Source organism: Sipha flava, unplaced genomic scaffold, assembly GCF_003268045.1.
Source record: "Sipha flava isolate LNK unplaced genomic scaffold, YSA_version1 0_pilon_pilon, whole genome shotgun sequence".
Lineage (NCBI taxonomy): Eukaryota > Metazoa > Arthropoda > Insecta > Hemiptera > Aphididae > Sipha > Sipha flava.
Genome location: NW_020271713.1, coordinates 1,930,925 through 1,939,907, shown reverse-complemented (window position 1 = coordinate 1,939,907; position 8,983 = coordinate 1,930,925).

Sequence of the window (8,983 nt, the reverse complement as noted above, 5' to 3'; positions counted from 1 at the left end):
GTTTCATTATATACCTAACTATAAGCGATTGATATCAAGCTAGTCTTTCGCAGTCAGTAGTCACAAGTCTATTTTATCTACAATTACTCACTATTCACGTAAAATATTCAAACAAATATTATTATGAAATAAATGAAATTATAAGAACGGTGATCTTAATTTTTTTCATTTAAATATTAATTTTATTTTACTTTTGTCAACTTCTTCGACGAATAAAGTACAACATAATTTTTATTTCAACATTACATTCACGATACGTAAAATTCATAAACAGTAGGAGCAAAATAATTGAAATAAAGATTATGAAATTCAAATTATTTTCAACAAGTTTAATAACATCTTAAATTAATATCCTAGCATTTAAATTATTCATATTTTTGGTGTAACGAAACCAGATTTTTTTTTTTTTTTTAGGAGCAGTCTTATTTGTCTCACTGTGGAAAATAATCATTTTTTTCTCAGTTTTTAAGAAATACTGGATAACAAAATAAATTAATCAATTTTATGAAGATTAGGATTGTCAAAATATGTAAAAAGTATCGCAGCGTACATCGTAGAAAAAAAGATGTCATATGTTATCACAGAATGTTGTAAAATTCTTAAAACGGCACTTCAATGTTAAATTACTAAATGTGTGTACATATAATATTTAGTTTCTCTACATTACACGAGAAAGAATCGTCAAAAAAATATGAAAATTGTTTTGATCTCTTTTAGTTTCGTAAGAGAAAACTTTTTCTTTGTTGACTTTATCGTTTTGTTGAAATTACCAAACACAAATAAAAAAAAAAAACTTCACTGAAAGAAGTGTTTTCGGGAAACTATAGTTTTCGTTTTTAGTACCTAGGTTTTTATTTGTTCGCGGGTGTAATACATAACAGTATGACGTAGTTCTATGGTTAGACAATATTCTTGTTGGTAAAAATATTACACTTTCATCGTTTCACGACAAAATAACTTGATTTGATTGAAGAACGTTTATCTGGAGTAACTGTACTGGTCAAGCATTGGTTTATTCGTCTACGATGGAATTAATAGAAACGATAACTATGGAAAGATTATATTAGAGTTATTTAAAAAAAAACGTAACTACACCCAATTATTATTTTCAATTTCCTTAAAAGCTATACAACTCTGTATTATAAGGTTTAATCGAAATTAAATGTTATAAAATTTTTTTCATTGATCCAACTGTTGAAATATAATTTTTAACCTAATTGGCAAATATTTAGCCATACAAGATTAACAATTTCGTTATCATGAAAAATGTATAAATATTATATTAACAGTTTTGTCTTAAAAAACGTAAGTCAAATAAATCATAGTCATAATCATCATAAGATGATCTCGAATAAAAATATATTTATTATTTGATTAATTATTTTAATATATTTCCAATACTTGAATATTTTATTAAATTAAATTAATTATTATTTGCATTGTGTTAAAAAATATTAATTAACCTCCTGTTGAATATAGTGTATGTAGTATAATCATAAATTAATCTTTTAAAATATAAATTAAATATTGAAGAGAGACGTTTTGAGTGTGATTTATTTAGAAATTATTGATACCTATGGACGACGTTTTTGCATTTTATTGGGTATATTGATAATCTTTAGCATTATGATTCATTTAAAGGGATAGTAATATAATATCAATTTATCGAAAAAAATAAAAATAAAACTTTGAAATAAGTTTGTAAATAATTTATTGGATACGTTTAATATGTTATGTCACTAATTTTATATTATAATTGTTATGAATACTTAACACGGATTTCGCAATTCAACAATGATTAATTTTAATAATAAAACATTTTAAAATGTCTATTTGTTTATTATTATTACTATATGATGTATAACACGATAAAAAGTTTCGTTTATTTTCTCCATCGGCAGAGTGCAATTTTATGTTTTCGGTCTGATGGTTAAGCAGAAACGTCTTAACGTTTGATTCTTTCATGGTTGACCTTTTGACCTACTATTTTAGAAAATAAATAAATATAATAATTATAATGAATAAGAAAATCCTGCATCGAAACGAGATTGTCGAGTTTAGTTGATTGCAGAGCCAATTACCTATTCTTATAAGATCATTGAATATCAGAAGACGTCGTAATTTTCTAGCCCGGCGAATCAAGTAGCTTTTATTGATATAATTAGAATGGTTTTAGTTAAATTTTGCAAGTCGATGGATGAGTCAGATATATTTATCAGGTAACCGAAGGAATAGAATTTAATTCCTAGGAAAAATCTTTTGTAGGAATCGCTGTGATCTTCAGTGATGAAAATTACATTGCGCAGCGTCGGTGCTTTATTTTGCTACTCGTATTATTCGAAACTTCGAGCGAACCGCTCGACCGCGTAGACGATGGTTATTTAACGCGTCCGCGCTTAAAGAGATTCGTTTCAGAAGAGAAAAAACGAAAACAATAAGTGCAAATTCAAAACGAATAGTATATTTTACGCTCGTCGACGTTTTCTAATTGGTATCGCACACGATCGTAGATAACAATCATATTTCGAATAACCGGTGCGCGTCGCGATAACTCACGGCAGCGTAACTGAAATTGTCATTATACTATATAGCCGTAGTAAACGTGACGACCGTAATATGTTCCAACGTGGAGCTGTGGCAAAGTTTAATTATTTGTTCAACCGACACCATATATTATATCCCCACGTTATTGGACCAGATCTGTTACGCGGACGACAGTAAGCGCACCACGAGTGTATTAAAACCAAGGAAAAAAGACCGAACTGAAAGCTCTGTGGCCGAGGATTTCGTCTGTAACCCACGGCCAGTTAATATATGTGTTGTTGACACGTATATTGTGTGTATACGCGTGTGGGTCCGACCTCATATATTCGCCGGACCGAAACACCGGAGGTAAATGTTTTATTTTCAACACTGTAACGCGTACGACTAAACGCCCGGTACAAAAGAGACAATGTTCCATTTCGCACGTATATATTTGTTCCGCGGTTATTCTAGGATCGCGAAAGAGTAACACGTTATTTGCCGATAAGGAACAAGAAAAGGAAGAATTTTTTTATCGCGTGACACCACGATTAAAGAAAAAAACCATTTCTTGGGACAGTCACGCCGGACGAATTCGACAAATGTGCAGCCATAAAGTTTTATAATATTGTAAAGATATGTGTGTGTGTGTGTGGTGCGCGCATCTCATAAGTATATCATATTATATTTTGCACGAATATGATAGTACAGTGTGCGATGGATTAATTTTTTCGATTATCATATGATATCGCATTGATAAAAACATAGTTTTGAAATCTAAGAACTCGAAATTCCATCTCACACATTAAGTGTACAGCAAACGCACGTTCATTCACTTCGCATAATATCACATTGTTGTTAAAATCATCAATAACCATCTTAAGATGTTAGAACAACAGTTATGTACTTATATATTGAATTGTAAATTATTTGACTGTAAGTATTTGGAGACCAGAATTTAATTACTATTTGAAGTACAATTATGGTACTCCAAATATAATTTTTTAAGTATTCTGAGTACTTTTAATAAGAATTTTTAACAAGTTGTTAATATTTGTATTTGAATAATATAAAATGCATTTTCACAAAAATGGAAAATCGGTAAAAATAATTTTTTTGGTCATTGAAATGATATCGATGATGCTATTTGTGCATATATAAAGTATAATGATTCCATGAATTAAAAACTAAACTAGAGACCTATTTTAACTAGTCTATCTTACTATTTAGCTATTTACTTATTCACCTAAATAACCATATACTATTATATACATATAATATACATATAAATATCTACACCAACAACCTAAATTGTAAGTTAAAACTCCACGAATATAATTTGATTTTAATTTTCAATATCATGATTATTAATATCAATGTGGTTTTATTATAAAAAAAAAAATTAGTATTCAAATACTAAGAGAATATTTGCAACATACTTTAATTCATAAATATTATATACATTATTTTAAACGTTTTTGCACGAATATCAGTTTAAGTTATTTAAATTGTTATACTTTTATAATTTTTTTTTTACAAAACAGCTTATATAGGAATAAAAGAAATATATAGAACCCATTTAATCTAGTAAAAATTGTTAAGATGATTTCCAATGTTTTGTCTTACAATGTACATATTGTATTACTTTATAGAGAAATTATATTTTCCGTTGAAAATAGGTTTTTGAAATTTTGGCTTGTCGTACACAGAATATTATTGTTACAAAAATCATATCATACTAACGCAAAGTGTCTATTTGATTAATTCTTGAATTTTATTTGAATGATTTTTTTGGTTGTTAACTTTAAAAGTGTAAAGTAAATAATGATTCACTACATTCGATACATGATATTTGGTAATTATAAAAAAAATGTTTGACTTTGTTAAAAATATTTTCATTTGTAATCTACTGAACATATTGAATTATACTAGTTTATTTAAATATAAAGTAAGGTATATATAAACATTATAATTTTCATAAATGTCAATCGATTATAACGACACCAAAGAAATAACTTTTTTTTATGTATATATCCAATTTAAATTATTAATATTACAATTTTTTAATGAACCAATTAATGTATTCATATAAGATATATAATAATTATTTATTATTATACTATATTCTGCTGTAAGTCTTTATAAGGTTTACAATAAATAGTATATTTACTTTGGTGGAGGCCATTTTGATATAGATAACTGATTTTAATTTTTATTGGTTACGATTGTCGTTAAAAACGCTATAAAAATGAAAATTTTGTTTGTTCAGTAAAAAGTCTATACTTTTCCATAACATCAAACTATAATGGTAGAACTAGCGTTTTACGATAGTGTGTCGTTGAACCTTGAATTACATCATTGGCATAGCAAGTCTGACTCAAATTAAAATATTGTCACCACGAGATACACACTGAATGATATTATCGAAGGTTACAAAACATGAAATATTGTACAAACATGCACCGAGACAACGTTACAATATAAAAGAAAATTACATTTGTTATACACATAATAATATCGTATAAGACCTGATCATAAAATGTTGATCACCGTATAAAACACCTAAAAGCAACTACATGTGCTTTCACGTGATTTTTCTACCTATGTCGTATACAGTAGTAGTACGTTTTCAATTATTAACAATATAAGTGTTATGCGATCAACAGCGGATCGGTTTCACGCCGTTGCACAGGTTGTAGGCAACACAACGTTTAACCATAATGGTAAACGTTTGGTCTTTGCACTATGAAAACATGCACTTTTGTCACTTTTGCAAAAAACAAAGACCATGAAAGAAAAAAAGCCGTGCGACCAGTGGCGTACTTGCGAAAGACGTAGAGAAATGAGCGGGGCGATGAGAAAAAAAAAGGAGAATTTAATTAAAATGTGTTTGGAACGGAAAAATAGTACGCATTGTTCTGCAGGAAATTTTCTTTTGTAAAACTGCGGCCGTTTATCGAATCTCATGCAATTATAGTTAGCATAATTAAAATAGCTCGTATGGTACTGTACTTTTGCGAGATTTTGTTGAAAAATCAAATGAGAAAGGATGGATGAAAAAACAAACGAGAAAAATGTCAACAATTTTACATCCATCCTGAGAAATAATTTTCTATTATCCTCTCACCCGAGTGGGATTTGAAGTTACGTCCCAATGGATAATATTGCAAAAGCTCGATTGAACGATTCCAGGAAACACACACGCCATCAAGTCTCTATACTTCGATGACAAAAGAGAAACTGGGAAAACCGAAATAAATGTATGAAAATGTAATGTTCGTCAAAGTACGCGCACGTCGTCACAAGAAGTGAATAAAACGTATTTTCCTGGAAAACTTATTAAAATGTATTATTCCCAACAAATTATTTCCGTCATCTTGACGTAACATATTATAAAACTTCTATCAAACTCATGGTTATGTTATAATCTATAAAGAGCCAAAAATTAAAATTAGTACGATGAACGAAGAACGTGAACTTACCTTACACATTTTTACTCATGAAATAAATTTACAAAAAAAAAAATTCTTATTTTACGGGTGTGTTATCACTGTAGAATTTTTCTATATTTCATGGTGATATGATTATGTAATGATAATCGAAATAATAATATTTTTAAGGACTGATTATATCTAATTTATTCGACGATCATACTATCCACTACTATGATGTTATAACCGCCATATTACTTGTGTAAGTATTTAATATATGTAATGAATAAAATTTTAAAATATTATTTTTCATAGATGTTCAGCTAAATTAATCTCGCCGTATTCAATAGTATTTTGAATTTGTTAACCAAAGTCTTGTTTTTGTTTTATTATTTTTTTTGAATTACAAAATTATTATTATTATTTTAATGAAACTTTTAAATCATAGTATATTTCATCTACGACGAATAAGATTATCATTAAATATACTAAAATATACATTAAATATATTAAATTTTAGACTACAACATTTTGGCGCCCCTCAAAAAACTGGCACCCGAGGCAGTTTTAGCCAGCCCCCCCTTAATGTGTCCCTGCGCGTAATCCTAGGTATATGCGAAATTATCTCAAGAGGTACGAAAAAAATTTAGTAATGGCAGAACATATTGAATTAGTTTTTTTTAAAGTGATTCGTTTCGGAAGTATATAATTTATGTCATTATAATTAATCATAAACTAACAATAAATAACCATTAACGTATCTTATAAATACTGAGTATGGAATGTAGATTATAGAAAACATATAGTATACATAAAATAAGTGTAGTAATAAACTGAATGCAGTTCCAAATTATATGTAAACCAGATTTTAAAAAACTATATAATTCGAAATAAGGCCAAGGATTTCACTAAATTTTTATAGTACAATTTTTTATTCATTAAATAAGAGAAAAATTATTTATTTATTTTATTGTGTTTTATTACAAAATACAAAATTAATACATTATCACATTTTATTTTATTATTATTATTATTTTAATTTAAATATTTTAAAATAGTTTTGTGAAAAAAGTTTAAAAGTTATAATGAGGGGTACAATCTAGCAAATTATTAAGCTTAGGGGCGTGAAAGGAAAAAAAGGTCGATAACCGCTGGTCTATTGGATAAAAATATTGATTCATTTGGTATATTGTCACTTTTATGTTTTAAGACACCCTAATGGGTAACAAAAACCACCATTCTTTTCTATATCCCTGATTTCTCCACAAAACGAATCTATTAGGCGCCTAATAGCGAGTGTCAATGTTGACTTCACTTCTGGTAAATAATTATTATAAGTTAATTTATATTTTGTTTGATGTTAATGTTATATATTGTCCAAAATGTATATTATTAAAAGTTGTGAAAATGGTTTATGTATACTAGAGGGCAATTGCTCATGTAATTAAAAAATAAAAAATAAAATAAAATAAATAATTTCCATTTTCAATGATCTACCGGTGAAAGGTAACTATTTATTTTTTAATTTTATTTACTATTTTATTACGTTACTATAGAAGTAACGTATTTTAGATGTACACACAGTTTTAAAACACACGCGCTCTAATTATGACGCTATAATAGTACATTATGATGCGGTAAAGAATATAAATTTAACGATCGCATACTATAATTTACATATTATATTATTTTAACGGTGTAGAAACGTAATGAATCACGTAGCCCAAGTCGGAAATGTGCACACTGCAGCTATTGTTGATTAAAATATTGTATAATTTATAAAGCGGATTGGTGGCTCGAATTATAGTTGTACCAAATATCAACGTGCTTGACAACTATACTAGCAATCTTGTCATTTGTGTTCAAAAATATAAATAACATTAATACATGTAGAAGCAATTATTTACTGAAGACGTTACTTTGTGTATCAGAACCTTTTTGTATTTTTATTCTAATCTGAAATCGAAAATGTTGGTATTAAAAGGTAATTGCGACGGTTCCTGGACTCTCATGATTTCATCAATATTTATCGTTTTACTTCCCTTCGATTATACGGTGTATTTTTCGACTTTTATCCCAATTCATATAACAACGTTAGAGTATGTAGTTACGGTAGTGATCAAACATGGAAGCTGGGTCACCGTAAAAAATTAAGCATTTAATATGTTCAACTCAAATATTAGAATAGTCCGAACGAAAAGCAACAATAAATCCCTATATCATGTGACGTGTTTCAGATTTGAATATCGAAATCAATGTAGTATTCGATAAGTTATGTATAATTTCATATTTCGTATTCCCGGGAGGACAAAAAAAGAAAAAGACCATTATGAAAATAAACGTTTTTAGTTTTAATAACGATATCAAATGGGATTCATATTTAATTTAAAAAGAGCTAGTCGTTTTCGCGTTTTAACGTTAACTTTTTTAATGATTATGCACTAAATACTTGTAAAGAACAATTTGTTCTTTTCTTCCTCAATTTTGCGGAAAACAAGTTTTATAAAGCAGATGTATGCGCTTAATGGATTTTCTTTTTATCATATCAAAATTGTTTCTTTTTTTTAATTCGTTGTAAAAAAGACAAATATTATTTGTCTGGATTGATATACTTCAGACTACAGATTTTCTTTCTCGAATCTATCAAGGGTAACATTTGTACACAAAAACATGGTTTGGCGCCAAAAATTTTCTTTGCGCCCAATAGGTGGAATGTATTACATTTATTATACTAAGAATAAACATATAACATGCAAGACGATTGCAATTATAATTTTTATTATTTGGTCTTCATTTAATACCAACGTTGTGAAGTGTTGGTCGCAATCAGAACACATTAAATATTATACTATTACAGTATGCCGGTAAAATTGGACACGGGTAACACTCAGTGTATTTCAATCTTTTTTTTTACGACGGTATCTTCATTTAAATCTATAAAATGACCATATACTTAGAACGATATTTTTTTATTTTTACCATCGAGTCATAATTATTGCCATTGCAATAATGACATATAGTTATATTTT